Raw genomic sequence first — 26,384 nt, forward strand, 5'->3', positions numbered from 1 at the left:
ATAATTTACCGTCTTAAATTTGTGTTTATATATACATATATATTAGAAGATGATAAATAAAAGTTATGTATAACTTCACTATATAATCAGAACAATACAAAAAAGTTTAGGGGAAATTTAAGAAAATAAAACCCATTTAGGTCGTGGCATTTCGAAGCTAAATGCTTCTCATGAGAAGAAGAGAGAGGCACAAATTATGCAAAATGAAAATATAGAAATATGTATATTTACACTTGCATAATTCTGACTAGAAAACGTGTACAAGTAAAAAGATAGAAAACGTGAACAGGTAGAAAGATAGAAATGTGAACAGGTAGAAAGATAGAAACGTGAACAGGTAGAAAGATAGAAACGTGAAGAGATAGAAAGGTAGAAAACGTGAACAGGTAGAAAGATAGAAACGCGAACAGATAGAAAGATAGAAACCTGAACAGATAGAAAGGTAGAAAACGTGAACAGGTAGAAAGATAGAAACGTGAACAGATAGAAAGATAGAAACGTGTACAGGTAGAAAGATAGAAACGTGAACAGGTAGAAAGATAGAAATGTGAACAGGTAGAAAGATAGAAACGTGAACAGATAGAAAGATAGAAACGTGTACAAGTAAAAAGATAGAAAACGTGAACAGGTAGAAAGATAGAAATGTGAACAGGTAGAAAGATAGAAACGTGAACAGGTAGAAAGATAGAAACGTGAAGAGATAGAAAGGTAGAAAACGTGAACAGGTAGAAAGATAGAAACGTGAACAGATAGAAAGATAGAAACCTGAACAGATAGAAAGGTAGAAAACGTGAACAGGTAGAAAGATAGAAACGTGAACAGATAGAAAGATAGAAACGTGTACAGGTAGAAAGATAGAAACGTGAACAGGTAGAAAGATAGAAACGTGAACAGGTAGAAAGATAGAAATGTGAACAGGTAAAAAGATAGAAACGTGAACAGATAGAAAGATAGAAAACGTGAACAGATAGAAAGATAGAAACGTGAACAGGTAGAAAGATAGAAACGTGAACAGGTAGAAAGATAGAAAACGTGAACAGATAGAAAGATAGAAACGTGAACAGATAGAAAGATAGAAACGTGAACAGGTAGAAAGATAGAAACGTGAACAGATAGAAAGATAGAAAACGTGAACAGATAGAAAGATCGAAAACGTGAACAGATAGAAAGATCGAAAACGTGAACAGATAGAAAGATAGAAACGTGAACAGGTAGAAAGATAGAAACGTGAACAGGTAGAAAGATAGAAAACGAATAAAGCTCGAAAGGTAGAGACGTGTACAGGTAGAAACATATAAACGGTCATTGAAAGAAAAAGAAAAATCGTATACAGGTAGAAATATAGAAAACGTTTACGGGCAGAAAGATATAAATGTGTACAAGTAGAAAGATATAAACGTGTTGGTAGAAATATAGCAACGTGTAGGTAGAAATATAGCAACGTGTAGGTAGAAATATAGCAACGTGTACAGGTCGAAAGATAGTAACGTGTACAGCTCTAAGGATAGAAACCTGTACATCTCGAGATATAGACACGAGCACAGATAGAAAGAGAGGAAACGTGTACAAGGTAAAATGATAAAAACGTGTACAGGTAGAAAGACAGAAACGTGTACAGGTACACAGAAAAACGTGTACAGGTACACAGAAATAAACGTGTACAGGAAGACAGATATAAATGTGTACAGGTAGACAGATATAAACGTGTACAGGTAGATAGATATAAACGTGTACAGGTAGAAAGACAGAAACGTGTACAGGTAGACAGAAAAACGTGTACATGAAGCAAGATGGAAAACGTGTAAAGTTAGAAGGATAGAAACGTGTAAAGGTAGAAATATAGAAAACGTGTACATGCAAAAGATAGACATGTGTATACATAGAAAAATAGAAACGTATACAGGTAGAAAGATAAAAAGTGTGTTGCTAGACACGTGTACATGTAGCAAAATAGTAACATGTACAGATAGAGAGATAGGAACTTGTACACGCAGAATAATAGAAAGGTGTAAAGGTAGAACGATAGTAAATGTGTATAAGTAGAAAACTAGAAACGTGTACAGGTAGAAAGATAAAAAGTGTACATGTAGGAGAATAGAAAAGGTGTACAGATAGAAAGATAGAAAATTCTACACGTTGAAAAATAAGAACGTGTACAGGTAGACCAATAGAAACGTGTACAGACAAAAAATAGAAACGTGTGGAGATAGAAAAATAGAATAGTGTACAGGTAGAAAGATAGAAACGTGTACAGATAGAAAGAGAGAAACGTGTACAGGTAGAAATATAGAAACGTGTACAGGTAGAAAGATAGAAACGTGTACAGGTAGAAAGATAGAAACGTGTACACGTAGAAAGATAGAAACGTGTACAGACAGAAAGATAGAAACGTGTACAGGTAGAATAATAGAAACGTGTACAGATAGAAAGAGAGAAACGTGTACAGATAGAAAGAGAGAAACGTGTACAGGTAGAAAGATAGAAACGTGTACAGGTAGAAAGATAGAAACGTGTAGAGATACAAAGAGAGAAACGTGTACAGGTAGAAAGATAGAAACGTGAACAGGTAGAAAGAGAGAAACGTGTACAGGTAGAAAGATAGAAACGTGTACAGATAGAAAGATAGAAACGTGTACAGGTAGAAAGATAGAAACGTGTACAGGTAGAAAGATAGAAACGTGTACAGGTAGAAAGATAGAAACGTGTACAGGTAGAAAGATAGAAACGTGTACAGATAGAAAGAGAGAAACGTGTACAGGTAGAAAGATAGAAACGTGTACAGGTAGAAAGATAGAAACGTGTACAGATAGAAAGATAGAAACGTGTACAGATAGAAAGATAGAAACGTGTACAGGTAGAAAGATAGAAACGTATACAGGTAGAAAGAGAGAAACGTGTATAGATAGAAAGATAGAAACGTGTACAGGTAGAAAGATAGAAACGTGTACAGATAGAAAGATAGAAACGTGTACAGGTAGAAAGATAGAAACGTGTACAGGTAGAAAGATAGAAACGTGTACAGGTAGAAAGATAGAAACGTGTACAGATAGAAAGATAGAAACGTTTACAGGTAGAAAGATTAAAACACGTATAGATAGGAAGAAAAATGCACAGATAGAAAGAGAAGAAAAGCTTACACGTAGACAGATGGGTAATTGAAAAGTAGAAATATAGAAAACGTACATGTAAAAAGACATAGATGCACCACGTATTTTCAAATATTGACTCCTATATTTCTCTCGTTTTTCACCCAGACATTAAGTTCACCCGGTTCCGATGGACTTTTATTAAATTGTCACCGTTTGCTAAACATCAGTGCTTCGAGTAAACTAGAACATTCATGCTCTAAAACACATAAACATTTGTTGAAATTTACGCCGATCCTTCTAGAAAACGAACACTTGAACAAAAGTTCTTATTATTTGTCTTGCCAATGAAGCAGTATCGCTAAACAGAACTATATATTATATTAAAATAAAATAAAATCACTGCATTTAAAATAAAAAAAAAACAATATTAATTAATTAATATGATATCGTGTTTCAAAACCAATATGCAAATTAGTTAACTTTGCTACTTATATTGCATTTACATAAGCAGTAAATATAATAGATGGTGCATCTTTTGTATAATGTGAGTTTCACATGAAATAGCGTGTTTTGACATTACAGTTCCTCCAAGAATTGGACCACACTTTCGCATTTATTCATCCTAGAAATGATGGATGGCTCGCGTTGGGACTTTGTTTAAAGTGAAGCTGGTTTGATCAGAGCCGGCATCACTCTCTCTTGACCCGAGAATCAAAGATCAAAGTGTAGTAACTGTTACGACAGATGCTTCACTAAAGTAATATGTGGAGGCAACCTCACATATTAGACAATTGCTCTTCAGTTTTGGTCAATGTAGGGGAAACCTTTCATACCAATTGTCACTATCTAGTTCCCCCACCTCCTCGGGGGAGCTGGTCCCCTCACCCCACATTAAAAAACGGCCTTGTGCCCAATTTGCTCTCGTGGGGAAGCACATTAATAACCTCTCTCGTCTCAACCAGTTTGATCTAGCGGCAAGTCAGGGTTGAACCGGCTGTAGGTAAGGTGGGATAAAGGAATGTAAGAAGTGTAAACGTCCTCCTACATACAGTGCCGGGTGTTTACCATATGATCACCCATCTGGCCAGATTTATTGTTGGTTAACTTCGGTGATCTGACGAGAACCGGTGTGTCAATATATATATATATATATATATATATATATATATATATATATATATATATATAATATCATAGGATAATGACAGTTTAATTTTTCTATAAAATTATTATCATTTCTGATGAGCTAAAGAAGCTCAGCGTAAACACGTAGACACACTAGTTCCCGTCAGATCACCGAAGTTAAGCAACGTTGAACCTAGTCAGTACTAAATGGGTGACCATTTTGGAGTTCTAGGTGCTGTATGTGCCCTCGGCTTATCTCAGCATTGTTTCCAGTCGTCCTGAACTTTTCCTTTCCACAGGACTCAAACAATGCCGATTCAGGAGAGGTGTGGTTTGAGATTGCGCAACCCTTTCCTCACAGTTTCACGCACAGCTACTCCTAGAAGAGGTATCTTTTGTCATTGGAGACCAAACGGAGACATCGTAAAGAAACCATAACCCGAATAGACAAAGAAATTGCTATTTTGTGTATAACTCATACCCACGTTATTTATTTCGGAATCCATTTCAGGTGAGAGGTTAAGTCTGATGTGATTGTTATTCCTTTTATCGTTTTTCCTTACTACTTAAAATGGTTTTATTCGAAGGTGGGGAGGGGTAGAAAAAGGCACGCTTTCTACTCGCTAACATGTTTGTAGCGAAATCGTAGAACATGTATTTATTTATATAAATAAGTGTATAATTACACACGCACACACACACACACACACACACACATATATATATATACATACATACACACACACACACATTATATATATATATATATATATATATATATATATATATATACTTGTTTATTGTTATATAAACATGCTCACATCCCGCTGCTACAAATAGCCACTTGTTTCAATCAAACAACAGATATCATCAGGCAGCGACTTGACTATTCAAAAGTTCAGTTTATTCATTGAACTTTTGAATAGTCAAGTCGCTGCCTGATGATATCTGTTGTTTGATTGAAACAAGTGGCTATTTGTAGCAGCGGGATGTGAGCATGTTTATATAACAATAAACAAGTATTATCAGCTCTTTTTATTGAGCACTATCTAACAACCTCGTTGAATTCATTAGTCCATTACTTTTGAATATCAAAAAAACCCGAGTATATATATATATATATATATATATATATATATATATATATATATATATATATATATATATATATATATATATATAAGGTGTCTGAAAAACCAATGGTACCAATTCGAGTCTCTGTTCTACATGTGCACATAGGCACAAAGACTCTTGATTTCAGGCTTATAGGTCATTAAAACTAAATTTTATAAACATCACTTATTGTAAGCGTCAAACGTAAGCAATGCGTGTGATACGTATGACATAGAAAAAATCTATCCTTGTGACAGGATAACGGGAAAAATAATCCTAAATATATTTATTAATAATAATATGTATATGTAAATAAGTGTATTTATTTTTATAAACAAATACACACTGGTCTTCAAAATAAAGTAGAGGATGATGTGTACACTTTTATGAAAGACAAAAAATAACCAGAGTGCTCAATTATCGAGTTCAGAGTCTAATATTTGTATTAATTAAGATAGTTCTGTTTAAATTCGTGGTTTCCTTGCAGGGAAATAACAATTTAACAGTGACTCCCCAGTAGAGTTAGAAGTAAAATTCATTCTAATACCAGTCGATGGTAACAGATAAATTATATATATATATATTTTTTTTTTGAAAGACGTTATGACGTGGCTCGAACACGTGACCACGTTTCACGCACATTTAAGTAGAGCAAAACTTTGGAGTCAGTTGAAACTGCAATGTGAAATGTGAACACTTAGCAGTTTACAGCTCAACTCACTTCTCAGATGTCACTACCCGTCACGGACTTCTATTATTGTACATATAATAAATCTATTCTATATTCTATATTTGCGTATTGTTTTCTGCTCAACGACTGAGCAAAATAAAATTGCAGGAATGACAAGTTCGTAAACGTAAACATAATTATTAATAAATATATATATATATATATATATATATATATATATATATATATACATAGGTATCACCACTTATCAAGGTCAAGAGGCCACTCGAGGATAAGGGTTAAAGAGTGTACAGTAGAAATTGGACAATATAGTAATCGTTAGTAATGAAATTCGGTAACTTTGTTAACAAGTGGGACGGCTAATCAAGAACTTGTTTACGTTAGACTTGAAGAAAACCATATTGTAGTCAGCTGGAAAGCAGGAAAACAGAAGACAATTCCATAGGCGTACAGTTCTATGAAAGAAGCTTTGTTCATGGAATCTACGTTCAGGTTTAGGCACAGATAACGAGTGAGGGGAATTATTGATAGTGTTTTCAGCTAGACGAGTGTTTCTTGTGAAAGTTTGGCGAGGGAGGGGGGACCACAGATAGAAGCTCAGTCGAACATTTTCCATGAAAATAACGGTACAGCAGAGACAAACTTGAAACATCTCTTCTGTGAGATAGAGGTTGCAGAGAAGAGAAAAGGGATATCTCCTACGAGACTACGAAGTCTATTTTGAACTCTATCAAGGCAGGACAAGTCCTTTCTAGCAGCTCCTACCCAGATATGGCAACAGTATTCCATCCTTGGACGTACTTTGCTTTTATATAGACAGAGAATTATTTTAGGATTATTTTTCCTGTGATCCTGTCACAAGGATAGTTTTTTCTGTCATACATATCACACGCATTACTTGTGTTTAAAATAAGGAATGTTGATAAGATTTAGTTTCATTGACCTATAAATCTTAAATCAAGCGTCCTTGGGCCTATGTACACATATAGAACAGCGCCTCGAAATGGTACCATTAGTTTTCCAAACACCATATATATATATATATATATATATATATATATATATATTATATATATATATACACACACATATATATACACATATACATACATACATATATATATACACACATATACATACATACATATATATATACACATATACATACATACATATATATATACACATATACATACATATATATATACACATATACATACACACATATATATATATACACATATACATACATACATATATATATATATATACACATATACATACATACACATATATATATATATACACATATACATACATACACATATATATATATACACATATACATACATACACATATATATATATACACATATACATACATACACATATATATATACACATATACATACATACACATATATATATATATACACATATACATACATACACATATATATATATACACATATACATACATATATATATACACATATATATATATATATATATATATATATATATATATATATATATAAGGGACCATCAGTTGTTTAGTATGAAACACTGCTTCGGGGATTTAAAAACAAAACAGTATATTAAATCATGGCTTCCCAGCAGCGTTGATCAAATCACACCTCCCTTAATCACAAAAAAAAAAAAAAAAAAAAAATTTTCCAGATAGAGAATCTATTGGATTTCCAAATAAAATTACTCGATCAATTTAAGTGTTTTAAGGAGAAGTTTGGGATCAACACTAAAAAATGTAATCTCCCCCCCCCCCCACCACAAAATAAAAAGTACAATCTGAGTAGGAACAACGTACAGTAACATATATAATCTGGCTGGAAACTGAACGATTGGAATTATCATTATTATTATTATTATTATTATTATTATTATTATTATTATTATTATTATTATTATTATTATTATTGTTGTTGTTGTTATTATTGCTGACTCACAAGGAGCTTTCAGGCAGTTCATCAAAGATCTCTTCTTGAAAAAATCGTGTAGTGTTCCCTGGAAGCTGAGTGACATACCTCCCTCAATTTATGGTACTCTCCATCTATTTCAATAACATTTGCAAATAAATTTGCGTTATCGCAACAGCCGCTTACCATTGATTTCTCGCTGGCAGCGGTCATTGATCTCCATTGGAATTTGAGCGGAGGTCTGGTTAGTGCTCTCTCCCTAGTCTTTCCATCCTCCTTGACCCTTCTCGTCTATTTGGTATCACTCTTTTGGGGAGAGGCGGTGATGGGGAAATGGGAGGGTGTGGGGAATGGGATAGAGGACATAAATATGCAGCTTTAATGCTCTTGATTCCATGTAACGCTTCTTCATGTTTTGCTTACGCAGCATTTTGTCTGGCCTTCTTATGTTTCTCATGCAAAGGGTTTCCTTAATATTTCAGCTGTTTTCATTATTGTTATTCGTTGTATCTTTACAGTCATTCCTCTGATTCCAATTTCTCCAATTTTTTTCAGGGATTTTCGGAACTGTTCCTAGTGCTCCTACTATTATAGGTATTATTTTAATTTTATTCATCTTCCATATCCCTTTCAGCTCTCTGGCTAGCTCTGTGTATTTGTTCCGTTTTTCCTTTTCCTTGATATTCACCCTGTGGTCAGCTGGAACAGCGAAGTCTACGATTTGACAAGACTTTTCTTTCTTGTTAATTATTATGACATCCGGTCTTCTTGCTTGGAAAGGTTAATCTGTTTGTATGTCCATGTCTCATAGGATTTTCTGATTTTCGTTTTCAAGTACTGTTGCCGGCTTATGTTTGTACCATTTGTCTGTGCATTTGAGATGCAGTTGTTTGCATAATTCCCAGTGTACTGCTCTTCCCACTTAGTCGTGTATGTTCTTGTATTCCTTTGGATCAGTTTGCTGTATTCGCTTACTATATGGTTTATCGTTTTGTCTCTTTGTCCACAGAGTCTGCATTTACTATTTTCTTGTGTTTTATCGATCTTTGCTTTGATGTGGTGGATTCTTATTGAGTTATCTTGTGCTGCATTTATTAGGGATTCATTTTGTCGGTTTACGTGTCCTTTTCGCATCCATGTCCAAGTGTTTTCATTATTCTCATCTTTTGTCATTCTTATGAATCTTCCGTGTAGTTGTTTCTTTTCCCATTTTTTTCTTTTCTCATCTTATCCTTTGTCGGTGTTTTGTTGATTTTTTTCAGTATCTTTCACTGCCATAATTATCCTTTCAGTGTTCTGCATTATGTATTTTTTAAATTCTTTTTTTTTTTGTTTGTTTCATTCTTCTATACAAACTAGTCCCCTTCCGCCGCCTTTCCTTTTCACATAGATTCGGTCAACATCGTCCTTTGGGTGTAATGCATTGTGCATGGTTATTATTATTATTATTATTATTATTTCCAAATTTAGTCAGCAATTAACAGAATAATCGCAAAGTTACAAAACTGCCTATAGCGCTTCATGTCGTGTATTAAGCCAAATAATTTTTAACATTGACTTATTTCCATTTATTTATATATGTTAAGGTGGGATCGGCAGTTTATACCAAAAATTTAAAGCCGGTATGTGATTAATTCACAAGAGAGAGAGAGAGAGAGACAGAGAGGGGGGGAGAGAGAAAGAGGGGGGAGGGAGAGAGGGGGGAGATGTGAAATCGGGTTTATACGAATTACGACCGTGTTTATAAAGTTAAACTCTAGCTTACATCATATTCGATCTAAAGCCAAGAGCTCTTAATATACTCGCATTTATATCGATGTCGATTTTGCTTGCCCCCCCCCACCGTCGGACAAAGTTAAACACAAGGTCAATTTTTAATGTGAGAAAAAAGCTCTTGTCCAGAATCTCACTTTCTATAAAAAAAAAATTAAGAAAATCTGTATGATATCTGTACTCATGACAGAAAGAAAATATCGTACGCCAAAAATCACGTAAATTGGTCAACTTGTATAATAATAATAATAATAATAATAATAATAATAATAATAATAATAATAATAATAATATTATTATTATTAGATAGAAATTTTTTAAAGCGAATTTGAGTTTTTCTAATGCTTTCCTCTCTATAATAAGAACGGCTTTCTAAAATCTCTCAGGTTCGAATAATTTAGAAGTTTTTCTCTTATTTCCATCAGCCTGTTTTCAAGATGGCGTCGAAAGATCGTCGCGACATTCTCGCGAGATCGTCGCTCATAGCTTAGCCATAAAAGTTGATTTTCTTATTTCCAAATAAAATTACTTGATCAATTTACGTAATTTTTAGTGGACGATATTTTCTTTCCGTCAAGGATACTTACATCATACAGATATTTTTTATTATTTTGTTTTTAAAGAGGAAACTTTGGGATCAACATCGAAAAATGTAATTCCACCCAACCCCACCCCAAACAAAACGGGCACTCTGGATGGGAACAAAGTACACTAACACATAATCTGCCTGCAAACAGAACGACCGAAACTCGATTATTGTTTCGAAATGCATATCATAAAATATTTCAAGCTTAACCGTGACAGACCGACGACAGTTCTATTTCGTGACAAACTCAACGAGGAACAGGGAAGCAGAAAGTGTAAAAGATCGAAATTAACCAGTCTATATTTACGATTCTCACTGGATGAAGTTTTTGTGTATTGGCCAGGAATGTATGAAAATGGGCTAAATTAGACCCGGCAGCGTTCCCATTTTTGGTGCCTCAGACAGTTGACGATAATTGGTTAGAGAAGGAGAAATTCTTCTTGGAAGTTTATGTTTTGCATGCCATCCATAGTGCATTTTTGGTGGAAAGTTGAGTATCGCACACCTAAAAACCGAATACATGCCTGCCATTTCTCTAGCGATTTACACTATAGAATGTAACTGTGATAAAGTAGGTAAAGACGAAGACTGATGACCTGGATGTGTCGAGTTCAAATCCTATCAGTTCTATATCACCATTGACAATCTTCACGACGTCAATCTTGTACGTACTTGATTATTAAAAAAAAATATCGCCACTGGCAACAATTGGTTAAAAACGTCTATTTAATTCCCTACCTACAAGGACAGTCAGAGGCAAGGTAGATTTTAGAATGTAGAGAAAATTCGTGGATTAGAACAAAAATAAATAAAAAAAGAATGCCTTAATCTATAAAGATTTCGCTGTTACTGAGCAAAGACAGAACATTTGTAATGTAGTCCTCATTCTAGTCTGTTAAGATTTAAGAGACAATGGATACTCTCTATAAAGGGGGATGGGCATGTGAAGTATTGTGCAATCCCTAACCGCACTTCTCCTGAATCAACATTGATTGATTGCAGTAGCAAAGAAAAGATCAAGACTACTGGAAACAATGCCGAGATAAATGGAGAGCACATACAGCACCTGGTATTTCCAAATGGTCACCCATTTAGTACTGAGCAGGCTTAACAATGCTTAATTTCGGTGATCTGATGGGAACTAATGTGTAAATGTGATCGTGCCGTATGTGGAAGTGTAGTAAAAAAAAAAAAAAAACAGATACTATATTTTGATCTCAGCCAAAAGGCCACATAATTAATATCTGATACGTCTAGATTCATATTAACTCACTGATTCTCGTTACATCATTGAAGATAAGCAACGTTGAGTCTGGTCAGTGCGAGACTATTAACCATCTACGACTACCAGGTGTATGTAGGGGGAGTGGCGACAATCCCTTTACGAGGACCTCCCTGAAATAAAACTAAAGTCGTCAAGGCTAGAGGAGAGACAACCGCAAATGCAGCCTTCAAAATACCTTTAACAAGTAACTCAGCATAACCTAATCCAAACATATTGACACAGAAAAAAAACCTTCCCTTCCTTTTGTTCTCAATCATGTAGCGAAGCACTCTGATGTGAGTATTCTATTGTTAGCTTAGTTAGTTCACGTTACTGTTGGGAAGATTTATCAGAATCGGGAATCGGAAAAATCGGAACTTTTTGGGGTATCGGAATCAGAAAAAAAATGTTCTCATTTTCCGATGCCAAAAACGATTCTTTTATTTTTTGCTGTTCAAAACTTCAATTTTCCATTGCTGGTACTAATGATAAAATGATAAATATTCATTGATTTTAAACTACCAGCAAAACTAAATGTTATAGATCACCCCCACACACACAATATATTTTTACGTTTCTGCATATTCCCTGTGTTTTAATGTTATCTGAAAAAAAACCCCACTTCTATAGCTAAACATTTAGAGGCTATAAAAAATCGGAATCCGAAACGGTAATTGTAACGGAATTGGGAATTTAGAAAAAAAAAATCGATAATTAGCTATACGGTATTACTGTACAAATGCTAACTGTAATTAAATCCTTCTTAGACAAGAAGAAATCCAGGTTGTCCTTTATAGACATACATCCAAGCAGCATAATATAATGCGAAAATGCCTCAAGGGTTAATCCTTGGATCTCTATTATTCCTGATATTTATAAACGACCTCCCTGATAACATTGTGTCTGAGATGGGTATATTTGCCGATGATATAACGCTCTATAATAGACACGAGAGAAAAAAAAATGGATGTACACATATCTAAGGCAATGACAGAATCCTTAGTAAACAACGTCAGTCAGTTGTGAAATGGGACTGTGAATAAATCCATCAATCCATCCATCCATAGCCTTGAATATCTGAAGGGACATAGGTCATCTATAACCATGTAGATACTTTTTGTAGCGAGGAGTTCTTTTTTCAGTGTGAGGGTGCTGGCCCACGCCCAACCATCTCAGAAGGTACATACAGCGCCTAGCCTTCCCAAATGGTCACCCATCTGGTACTGGCCAGGTTCAACGTTGCTTAACTTCGGTGATCTGGCGAGAACCGGTGTGACAACGTGATTGTGCCGTAAATAAATGGTAACATGTAGTGCTACTGAAACTAAACTTTTTTCCTTTAACAATTACAAGAAGCCTTTTTAACCACTGATAGCCATGACTAATAACACCATACCTGAGAATTCTTCTTTTAAACTCTGCGGTTCAGGAAAGGTTAATTAGAACAAATACATGGAGGATATTGCAAAGACTGCTATAAAGTAGAGGGTTCCCTCTACCGCGCTAGAAAATTACTCACGTCTGATAGTACTCTGTACTACTACAAAGCCATCATTCCCCCGCGTATGGAGTATTACTACCATATATGAACCCATTAGTCTCTCCCCCATGAACAAGGTCCAAAGAAGAGTCTCCAATCTAATAGGCTCCGCACTGTCAACTAAGCTCCAATCCATGTCCCATCGCCGCAATGTTGTATCCATGTGCCTGTTTTAAAAATATTTTAATAGAATGTGTTCTGATGAACTCATCACACTTGTGCCCTCTCAACGTACATCCCCCGCTTAGCAACAAAATTCAACTCCTTTCGCTGTAGAAGTCTATAGATGCCTTATACTCTAAGAACTTCTTCCTTCGGGCTGTTAGACTTTGGAATCCCCTCCCAGTTACCTGCTTCCCTGACTGTACTGGCATGTAGAAGTTTAATTGTAATTTAAACGTATATATCGCCCATCTTTTTTAAACATGGTCGCAAATAGTAACTTCTTTCCTCCAAGTGGAAATATGCATTGTTTGGAGAGGAATATTATTAAAACAGCAACAACAAAAAATTGTATCAGAATCGGGTAAAATATCGGAATCGTGCCACCAATAATATTAAATATTTGCAGATATCAACAAGATTACTCATAAAAACGTTTAACAATTCGACAGGATTCAGCTCCTCAGCATTAAACAACCCGAAAAGAGTCGATATGCGTAAAAGTAAACAAGCAACAGTCTTTTAAGCGTCTGTGTAAAAACGGAAAGATTTCTTCCTCTATTCGCATTTAATGTTTTTTTTTAATTATTATTATTATTATTATTATTATTATTATTATTATTATTATTATTATTTCTTTTTTTGCTTTCGTACGAATCTCGCATCTAATGACGTGTTAATCTGGCTGTCGGCTTGAGTCTTCAATCTAATTGTCCTTTGTTCAGATATTAGACATTTGACTTTTTTTTTTCTTTTCAGCTCTGTTCAAAACACAGGCAGTCGTGCGCATGCGCCTACATATGCGCGAAACAGGCGAGTTTACTGATCAATTTTTCTTTATTATCATTGCAAAGTAGAGTGGTATGGTATCACGGTCGTCTATAGGTTTAAACATCTACCTATGGAGTATATTCACATCTATCTCTATATAATAAACTGTGCCAGCATTTCCTTCCGTGTCATTTTCGTCAGATTGATCAAACTACCAATCCCGGTCTCATTATAACTATAGATCGATGTCAGTTACGTTATCGATTATAATAAAGTCGTATCCATGTCTGTCCGTTTGTTCACAATTTAATTAATATGTACAGAAGATGCACAGTTTCACAAATTAATTTTCATGCTGAAAACGGATTTAGGTACCCATATATTCCAAAGAAATCTACATTCAATGAGTAACCTCGTTTGCATATTACATTGAAGAAAATCTATTTTAATAATTAGCTCGATGTTATTGATTGTTTATTTGAGTTAAATCGTTTTAATTGTTCTATTTAGAAATATTATTTAAAGTTGATTTCATTTTCATTTAATTTATTTTCCATTATTAATAGCTGAAAACATTTGCGTTTAAAACCGGAAGTAAGCTTGTTTATTTAAGCTATGAGAGCTATTTCCTCTTTAAGTTATGACTGTTACGTCGCGTTCTATTTTCATAGACCAAGATGGGTTTTATACTTCGCTAAATTCGACATGTGGTCACTTTTCGTAACAAGTTGATGGTTGATTGATTGTTTGTTTTATGGCATATCAATCCTTTTCGGGTTATTTAATGCCGAATCTAAAGAGTTTGAAGAAAAAAATTTTAATAGAATATATTTGTTGTTTTCAAGTCAGTTTCTATTCAACCCATAGTTGGGACCCTAACAGGTACTACCACTCCGGGTCAGAGTGAACCTGGAAGCAATGGCAATTAAAGGGTGGCTCCACACTCCCCAAAGCCTGCAAGCTGGACCTCACCACTGGATATAGTTTAAGGTCATATCCAGGACCGTAACAAGTTGAGATATTCGCTGTATCTTAAAAAAGTATGTGTCTAATACCCCCTCGCCTGCCATATGTTTCGACCGGCCAACGCCGGATATATACAGCTAGTGACTATGTATGTTAACTAGAGGAACACCCGTCCCAGAACGGGTAATATAAAATCCTGGAACAGAACAGTGTTGCGCCATTTTATTTTGTCTCAGGAGGATTGAAATAAAGATATTTGATTTCAATGTAGATCGAAATCAATTGCACACTTTGGATTCAAGAAAAAAAGTCTAAAATTTAAGTGATCTTAAAAAAGTAAATAGAAATTCCGATAATCTTGCTTAATTTGTGTCTAATTACCATGCACCGAATTTAATGCGAATCTGAAATATTTGAATTTTTAAGAAAGAGGATGCGCCCATATTATACGCTCACAACTACTTAAAAATATATTCCGAAGAAATTGAACTTTGGGAAATTGTTATTAATTGGTGTCTAATATCTATCGTAAATATTTCACAGAAATCAAAGAGTGTTAACATAGAACAACTTAGAACATTCTTCGCTCATCGATAGATGAAGATATGTGGCAATTATGTACAGTTGATAATAAAAAAAAAATTCCTTCACTTTGTTTCACAAAAATTTATTCCGTGATTTATAATAGAGATACTCTTTGAGTAAAACAGTAAGCTTCGTTTAGAAGTCGGCGCAAGCACGAACTACCTTTGCCCTCTTTTGGCGCATAAACGGTAAATGAAACCTATTGACTATATTCAATTTTTCACATGACCCCGCTTGCATAAAAAACCGTACATGTTTCAACCAATATTGCCGTGGGTTCGATCCTTACCAAATTCAAGCCATGCTGATGATTGTTAGCTAGCAAAGAAGTACTTATCCATGGATAACGTATGTATTTAAAAATATCTGTAACTTAGCATATATATATATATATATATATATATATATATATATATATAGGATGATGAGTTCTGAAAATACAATTCTCTACATATATGAGATGCAGAAGCCTCTATGTAGCCTAATTGCCATAAATATATTATAACAACTGACTACCTAGCTCTACCCAGGTATTGAACATTCTGAAGTAAATACTGGAAATTAATACGTAATATATTATATCTAAGGAGTTGTGTTTGAAGGCTATACCAATGCGGTTCGTGGGAAACACCGTCGACACGAGTTAGTATATAGAAGAATAATGACAATATTAGGAGAAATTTTCAATAGTTTTCAATTATTTTACGTCTACTTTCTAGCATAATGTGTCGTACAAGATGCTAGATGTTGTTGTCACTAATTTTCGAGAGTAGTATCTCTTCTTCAAAGGGGAAAAGTAAAAAAAAAAAAAAAAAGAAGCTTATGCAACTCTTCGGTGAGGCGCGAACTCTGACATGCTTCTTATATTATATCTAGTTTTTTCAAGTCTGTCAAGCTCTTAATTTATTTATAGTAAAGAGACGAAGTGTGCGTTTATTTTGCTTTCTTAAAAAAACTGGTTGGATGTCCACTCTTCACTCAAGTTTAACCGTCATCTTATTGAACTTGCCAAGGATCCCAAGTAGAAACCTTAGGTTTACTATGGGCAACTTTGTAATTCACGGTTCTCCTATTTTGTCCATTACTCCTCACTTTCCATGAGCGAGGTTTCTGACAGAGGGGAAGAATTGCCGTTTTCTGGCTTAGGATCTATCAATCTAAGACTTATCGTTATACCTTGACCTAGTATTTTTATATTATTATATCCTTACAGCAATTGGCTTCATGCATTGTCTGGAAATTTCCATAAAAAAAAGAAAACAACTCCTGGAAAATTTTCTTTTAAATGATTTTTTTTTTGCCTCGATGGTAAGCTTTTCCAGTTTTTGGTAAAACGAATTAATAAGCATATTTTATAACTAAAATTTCTCCACACAGTTTGTGTCGAATAAATTTGATGTTTTTGATAATTTCATGGTACATCCTTGAGAGGTAACTTTTTTTTTTGTAAGTTCTTGCTCAAATTTAATTTTGTTCCCCCGCTTCATGGAGCTGGCTATTTTATTAGATCTTCGCGAGGTTAGATGTCACGGCTTTACTTCCAATGTGTAAATTTATGATTGTCGAGTCTGACACACAATTCGACCGTAATTTATATTCTTAATGCTAGCAGCGTTACCTGGTGTTATTCGGGGCCATTAAAAAAACAAAATAGAAGAGGTTGAAAAATATTCGTAACATATTCACATAAAACCTTCTATCGCTTTACTTCTCATAATCTTTCTATCTTTCTCTCCCCCCTTATCCACGTTTTCCCCCCTCTCTCTCTCTCCCACCCCTCTTTCACATGCGCCTAGCCCATTCCCCTCTCGTTTTTTAATGCATTGAGAATATTAATAGTACTGTAAGTCATTCACCCTCACTTTACATCGTAAATAACTGAAAAATAAAAAACAAGACACCTTTACGATATCTTGTCCTGTTTACCCCCCCCTTCACGCTCAATAAAAACATTTTTAAATTTAAGGTATTAATACTCCAGGTTAAATTCGATCAAGAATATCTTACCACGGTCTTCTATAGATTTAAACATCTATCTTTAGAGCGTATTCACGTATATCTATCTATCTAGCTAGCTAGATAGCGTAATAACAAACTATACTAGCATTTCCTTTTGTGTCATTTTCGTCATATCGATCAAACTACTAATGCCGGTCTTATCATAACTATCGATCGATGTCAATTACTTTATGACTATGTATGTTAACTAGAAGAACTTTGTGGGTGTTTAATTTGTATTTTTTACTTTCAGCTGGACATACAAACTCACACATATACACACAAACAACTGCTCCTTATATATTAGATTTACAATTTGTACTTGCACGTTTTTTTTTTCTAATGTTTAACTCGTCATGTTCGCGCAATTTTGCATTTCTTACGAAAATATTGATGTTATTGCTAAACTGTATGACATCCAATATCCGACAACAAGTTCGGCATTTCTTATTCCTGTAATGGCAATCCTTATACCAAAATAGTGAATGCAATCGGAATATTGGCCAGAGAGCAAATTGTCTTGCTTCTTCTTTTATCTTTTTTTTATTGGTTTTATTTAAAGGAAGAAATCGATTGTTTTTCCCTTTTGTATGTGTTGTCCCCTTTTTTTCTGTACACTATCCAAGCTTCCTTCATGTTTTCCGAATCTTGGCGTAAGCTTACGAATCTCTGACAGTCTTCCGATATTTATTGGAGAGTAAGTTTTGGCTCATTTTGCAATGTATTCAGAACTCTACATCCAATTTCAACGTCTTTAGCTGCAACGAGTCCTTAAATCATTATTAGACGCTTGAATTTACACGCACTTAATTCTGTCAGTTTGAAATAGTGTCAATCTTTTTTCACCCTTGATTTCTATCATGGCCCCCAAAATCAGCAGAGATTAGACCATTCCTGACAATGATCCGGTCCCTGTTGATTTTGCGGTGGGTGTAAATGTTCTGTGCAGTTCTATGACGTCCACCCTCCCAGGCGTTTCCTTTTCTCTTTGAGAAAGGGTTAGTTTATTGCTAATCGATTGAGGCGCCCTCACCAAGGAATGCCGACGGGACTGCTCAGGCATTTTTTGGCAGGTCAGAATGCCCCTCCTCTGGGATGCTAACCTCTCAACCTCACTTTCCGATCTTCATGTCACAGTTCTTGCAGTGGAAGAGAATTAAATTCCATCCTTGTACACGATTGGCATTTAAAAGATATACATTTGCACAAGTAGTTGAGCATTCTTGTTATTTCTCATATAAAACTGAACTATGCATTATATATAAAATGTAATCTTGTCTGTGTGTGTCTGTGCACGGAACGGTTTCTACCAAACTCCTCTAACAATTTCATTTCTTCAAACTAAGTTTCCTGAGAAAGTCTTTAAATATAGACAGGACGTTGCTGAATATATAAATAATATAAGGTTTTCGTTTTCATTTTCCATCAGGTTGAAATGTTATTTCCATACTTTTCATTATATATATATATATATATATATATATATATATATATATATATATATATATATAGAGAGAGAGAGAGAGAGAGAGAGAGATGGAGAGATGTTATTTGTTTTTGTTTGCGATACTTTTTGAATGAATTCAATTATTTCTACGAAAGTGCATTTTTACCTAAATGCGAGTTGGGTGTAATTTTCCCTTTGACGAATTCAGTACCCCCAACTGGAGAGCGGCGTATGAATTATTTAAAATCTAATTATCCACTGATACGTGTTTCGTCGTCTATGACTCATTCATTAGAGTAGCTGAATCTAGATGAGTCGTAGACGACGAAACACGTTTCAGTGGATAATTATATATATATATATATATATATATATATATATATATATATATATATATATATATATATGTGTATATATATATATATATATACAGTAGCGTCCAAAATTAAGGGACAAAATTGGAAAACCTAATATTAATACATTACAGAATTCAGGTTTCGATAAGGCTGCCTTTATGCAAGATAATGCCTCACGTCACAAGCCCAATGGTGGTAATGAGTTACTTTAGCGAGCAAGATTTCGTAATTATGGATTGGCCACCGCAAAGTCCTGACTTAAATCCAATAGAAAATCTTTGGAAGATCTTAGGAGTGAAAGTTATGCAAAGAAATGCTACTAACACGGAGGATTTGCGGGTGAAGCTTCAAGAAGAATGGTCTAAAATTAGCATCGAGGATTGTCAAGAACTGATTCGTTCTTGTAGTTGAATATGCAGCTGTCATTGAGAGCATTGATTGTACATGTATTTTTATTGTTTTTTGGCTGTTTACAGTTTACATTATTTTTCTAAATTTTGTCCCTTACTTTTGGACGTTCCTATTTTGAAAATAAATAAATAATTGTTATAATTCTTTTTCTATCTTTTGCAAATGATTCAAATTTTAGTATGTTATTATAGATGATAACGACTACCAGTTATCCAAATTTCAACTTTTCACAGTCGTTATTTCTAACAAATATTAGGTTTTAACATTTTGTCCCTTAGTTTTGGACGCTAGTATATATATATATATATACACATATATATACATATACATACATATATATATACATATATACATATATATATAAACATATACATATATACATATATATACATATATACATATATGTATACATATATACATATATGTATACATATATATGTATACATATATATATAAACATACATATATACATATATACACATATATACATACATATATATATATACATATATGTACATATATACATATGTGTGCGTGTGTGTGTTTGTTTGTGTGTGTGCGTGTAAGTACCCGGATTCTCATGACCCCCACTTAAGACAATTGCATTTCTGATTGTAATAATATTTATATCTAAGTCACATTACACAAGGTTAAGTAGATTCCCATCAGTTAAGCCCATTTTTATCATTTTAAGAGGATTAAAGAGGATTAACTAGACATAACTAAAACCCTTTCTAATCCTATGACTTAATTGTGTAAGCCCCACATTCACAAAATTTTCGACACAGCACTGTTTCCTTTTTAATAGTTCGGGTCGTGGCCGTTTTTAATTCTTAAAAGGAGCCCCCCCCCCTGCCTCCTTTACCTACCTTCTAACAAAAGTCAAGTTAGACACCGGATCGGTTTGTAATGCGGGGAAAATCTACCTCCGAAAAAAAGTGTCACTATCGATTGGGACAAAAATATTGATTGCCTCAGTCTATAACGATTTCTCTATTAATGACCGGGGATAAGAAGGTGAACTGCATTATTTGAACAGCTAGAAGGCCAAAGAGTAAAGAAGTCTCTAAGAGAGATAAATATCTCGCATATATATTTTTAGCCTCTGATTAACATGGGACTAACATCGTAAATAAAAGACAGTTAATAAGGACAAAAGCCACCCGACATAAGGTTTAAAGCTATATAGGGATCATCGGGCTAATGATATGAGAAGATTGAAATTGATCGACGGAACGAACAAAAGTTGATTAGTTATGGGTAAAGTTTATGATAAGAATTTGTTCACATTGTTGCAGTGTGCAGGGAATCATCCTTATAGTAATGTGTTCCACAAATGGAAAGTTCTATATTCATGAAAATTTCGCCTGATCCTTGACACAAGGAGGAAGAAAGGGAAGTTGTTTTCAGTTGTGATAGGAGAAGAGTTTCATACTGTAGTTTGTAAGGAAGCGGTTAGGTGGTGATGTGTTCCATAGGTGGAAATTTCTTTTCAATTTGAGTAGTAATACGAGTTCTTGCTGTGAATGTCTTACAAGAAGGAAAGAGATTGAAACTCGGTCGAGCGCTCTCTGTGGACATAATGATAGAATAAGGAGAGACTAGCAACGTCTTTTCTGTAGAGTAAGGAACTGTAGAGAAGGTGTATCTCTTCCCACTACATTGCGAAGTCGATTCTAAATTCTGCCAAGGCAAGTAATAGTGCTCTGAGTGGCACTCCCCACCCCAAATGTCGCAGCAGTTATCCACCCTTAAGACTTCATGATACCCTATTCAAATGATTATTTATTCAGTACCTCTGTTTAGTCTCCAGAGACAATGGATACTCCCTGTAAGGATAGCTGCACGAGTACGTGTGAAGCAAGTGGTGCGCAATCTACATACACATCTCTCCTGAATCGGCACTGCTTGAGTCTAGTAGCAAGGAGAAATGATAGACAACTGGAAACAATGCTAAGATAAGAGGAGAGCACATACAGCCTGGAATGCCCAAATTGTCACCCATTTTAGTACTGACTAGGCTTAATGTTGCTTCACTTCCGTGGTCTAACGGGAATTTATGTGCCAACGTTATTATGCCATATAATGATTCATTATACAAGAATGTATTAAAAAAAGGGACAAATATCCTTGAAACTAAAGACCATTGTTGTCCATAGCATTGTTACAAGGGCTTGCAACCTGATCAATGTACCAATCGTTTGGCTTTAAATTTTGACCGGCTTTTCCAACTTCAGTGAAAGACTCAAATCGGCGATCGTTCATAGGACGGCGAATGCTTTCCACTTCTTTTAATAACCTTTGCAAAGGAAAGAGAGACGAGGAGACATAGAGGAAGAATGGACACACACACACACACACACACACACACACACACACACACACACACACACACACACACACAAACAATTATTTCCAGAGTCAAACAACGTCGCATCTCACACGAGCAATGAAAGTCAACAAACCAACTAATTCGGATTTCGAATACTGAGTTCGGATGTGTTCAACTGATGAACCCTAATTAAGCCGAGACTCGAGTCTTGGACATCTGTTTTGTTGGCTTTCATTCCTTGTGTGAGCTCCGGCGTTGTTTGACTGCGAAAATAACCACATAATTACTCACAGTCTGAAAATTATATATATATATATATATATATATATATATATATATATAGAGAGAGAGAGAGAGAGAGAGACAGAGAGAGAGAGAGATAGACAGACAGACAGACAGACAAACAGACAGAGATGGAGAGAAAGAGTAGTTATCTATAGATAGAGAACGAACATTAGAGAGAAAACAGCAGAGAGATTAAGGAAAACAGAGATTGAGAGAGAAAGAGAGAGGAATATATATATATATATATATATATATATAAAGCTGAACGTCTGTGTTTATGTCTGGTCACGAATAGGCTCCTATATGGTTGACTATTATAGAGAACTGATCACATATAATGATAGAAGATGTATCAAGACACAGGAATGGGTATGTTTGATCTGGCATAATGATGATTCATTCAAATTGTGGGGTCTTCGTACGCGCCTGGTCCACAAAGTATGAAAATAAAAAATTTAGAAATTAAAGAAAAAAAATGTTTTCAAGTTTTTTTTTTTATATAGATGTACATAATAATACTTTGATAAGTATGTTTTAACTTAAATAGGGTTGTTATAATAAAATTGTGTGGTCTGCGTTCGCGCCTGACCTCCATAGAATGGAAATAGGCACAACCTTTAATAAAGGCTTTTCATATCTATCTGCATAAGTATATTTTAATAATTATGTTTCAGTTTGAAGAAATATGATATAATAAAATTATTGGGTGTTCGTTCGCGCCTGACCTCCATAGAATGAAAATATATCACAAAGTTTAACAAGGTTTTTTAATATAGATCCACAGAATATTGTGATAAGTGTTTCAGTGTGAACAGGTATGGCATAATGAATTATGGGGTTTATCTATTTTATTTTTTACTTTCATCATATTTTGCTTTGGTTTTGATACCCTAAAATTCGAAGCTATCTCTTTACAACCCTTCCTTTTCATAACCTATCATACTTTCATAGATCAGAGTCCGTTTTCTGTAGGCTGTTTTTGAACCAAGTCAACGACGGGTACTTTTGCTAGTATATATATATATATATATATATATATATATATATATATATATATATATATATATATATAGAGAGAGAGAGAGAGAGAGAGAGAGAGAGGGGGGAGCGAGGAGACGCATAGTATTGACCTATTTAACTATGTATAGTGTAAAATTGTACCTTGCCCTTTTCTTGAGGCAGAATTGTAACTCTCGTGCCCCTTCAATATTTTTCCTTTAGTTTTCACATTTCATAAGCAATGACAAAGGGAGGAACTGCTGTTTATATGATGAACTGATGCTTTAAGTCAGCATATTATTCAGCATCATTCAAGTGATAATCTATCCATCTGATTAACAATTATCCTCGAGTGTTTTTCTACCTTGAGAATTGGTGATTAGTTTTAGCTAATATTTATAATACATAATAGTAACATGGTTAAATAGTTCCATCGAAAGAGTATACATATCTGTGCATATTAATAAATTTATATTAATAAATAATATAGAAATAAATAAATAAACATTAATATTATTATTATTATTATTATTATTATTATTATTATTATTATTATTATTATTATTAAATAATTAAATAAAGAAAATAAAAACAGATAACAATAATAAATAATAAGAAAAAATGATAAAAGATTTCAAGCTTAAAAACTGAAAATAAAATAGTAAAATATAAAATATAATAATAGATAATGATTAAATAATGAAAATAGACATTGCTAACAATGATAAAAATAAAAAAGAAGGATAATAATAATAATAATAATAATAATAAGAAGAAGAAGAAGAAGAAGAAGAATGAACGCTTTCAAGTTTAAACATCACTGAAAATCTAACAGACAGACAGAGTCTCTTGCAGAAATGTCTAGACGATGGAAAAAATAAAACGCGCCTACTTAATTAGTGCGCTTAGCAATGAAAATTCTATTTCTAATATAAGCGTGAGACTCACAGCCAGATCAACCACCTGGCGGAGAGATATGTCAACCAACCCAAAAGTAGGGGGAAATAACTCTTTTCACATGCAATCAAAAGTGATAAAATATAGTATATATCTATAATTTTTTTACAAATCAAAATAAGCACACAAATAAATAAATAAAATAATAATAATAATAATAATAATAATAATAATAATAATAATAATAATAATAATAATAATAATAATAATAAAAGGAGCGCTAAGAACGATACCGAAAAAACTTTGAAAAAAGAATGGAAGAGATTGGAATCAGAGGGATGGCCGAAAGATACAACGGATGACAGTAATGAAAACTGCAGAAATATTAAGGAAACCTCTTGAATGTAGAGACTAACACATACCAACTACACACAAAAATTGTGCATACAGAAACGGCTACAGATGTAAACGTTAAAGAAACATCACATGGAATCCACGGTATAACTGTCAGATACCGCCCCCTTTTTTGTGTGTCACCATAAACTGGCACCCTATCAAATAAAAGGAAACACCGAGGAGAGAAATCACTAACCAGACCTTTGCTGGTAGAGTGCAAAGAGGACTGGTACTTTGGTGGGGGTGGTGGGCTTATTGCCATCCAATGAAGACCAATGGTCGCCGCCAACGAGCAATCAATGGTAAACGGCTGTTGTGATAGCACAATTTTTTTTTGCACAAAGCTTATCTAAAGAGGTAGAGGGTACTGGAAATTTGAGAAGACTTGTTGTCACTTAGACTCCCGAGATCACCACAAATTATTCTCAAAGAGCAATCTTTGAATAATAATAATAATAATAATAATAATAATAATAATAATAATAATAATAATAATGACTAGGAATGGAAGAGCACCCCCACTGGAAAACTAGAAAAAGTACTAATAGGGGAACTACATGGAGGTTTTTTGCCAACGGGATTTGCAAGAGTTAACAGAAAAAAGTATTGGAAATCTATGGAGAGCTGTTGTCACTTAAACTGTAGAGAGCACCACTTGTTTGTTTTTGTTACCCAGTCATACATCATCGGCAATGATAGCGTGTAAAAAAACACTCTAGTGAACAAGAAAAAATACGAAGAAAAATGATTAAGACAATGAAATAAAAGACCAGCAACATAAGAAGTAGTACTATTTTCCATTAAAAAAATTGTACTTTCACTTTCTGATTTAATTCTAACTTTCACTTTCACGTTCGTAATGTTTTCAGTAAAGATACTCATGTCTATATTTTTATATCGACTGCCACACCTTTTTTCACTGACAAGCGCACGTACGTTCATATTCACTTCCAATGTCGTAACTATAAGGTCATATGGAGATCATTTTATTTTCAATCAACCAACAAGTGCTACAAAAGGAGACGAGAGATCAAAATGTTGTTTAAAAACCTTCACTAAATATTCGAATTTACCAAAGCCTGAGAAAAAAATTCAAAGGCATATAAGATCTATTTGGTATTACTTGCATGTTTAACAGCATATCAACGATTTCTTTTTGAATCCCAATCCAATTTATTGCATACGATTAATTAATCTTCAGTTGCTATTTTACCCATAGTTAGAGAACATTAATAATTCGTAGTTTTTCCTAGCAGTAGATGGTATTTATTTGCTCCCCCACTGAGCAAATTAGGCACAAGGCCGTTTTTAATGTGAGGTAAAAACCAGCTCCCCTAAAAGGGGTCACTCTGGTTACCAAAAATAATAATTGTCCCAGTATAGAGGGTTTCCCCTCCATTGACCGGTACAAATTATCTTAAGTGCAGCATCTGCCGGAACAGATACTACACTTTGATCTTTTAGTGACCAGACACACTAGATGCAATTGATTTTTAACTTGACATAGCCGATCTCGTAAGCTACCATAGTATGCATAAAAAATATTGAATTACATACAGCAAGCACATTTATAATCAACAAAACAGAAAATATATGCAATCTGAAATAGTCAGCAAACAATGCGACAATGAGGAGAGTGCTCAATATCAGTAATAGAGTTTATG

At 34.1% G+C, this 26,384-nt stretch overlaps 1 protein-coding gene and 1 pseudogene across 3 annotated transcripts in view; both read right to left on the reverse strand.

Moving 5' to 3' along the window:
• LOC145260449 (sodium channel protein para-like) overlaps positions 1-26,384 on the reverse strand; it is a 645,789-nt gene that overhangs the window by 613,057 nt on the left and 6,348 nt on the right. The window lies entirely within an intron of this gene.
• LOC145260715 (5S ribosomal RNA) lies at positions 12,756-12,872 on the reverse strand (annotated as a pseudogene).

This window comes from Euprymna scolopes, chromosome 36 (genome assembly GCF_053919585.1).
Source record: "Euprymna scolopes isolate OS-2025 chromosome 36, ASM5391958v1, whole genome shotgun sequence".
Taxonomy (NCBI): domain Eukaryota; kingdom Metazoa; phylum Mollusca; class Cephalopoda; order Sepiida; family Sepiolidae; genus Euprymna; species Euprymna scolopes.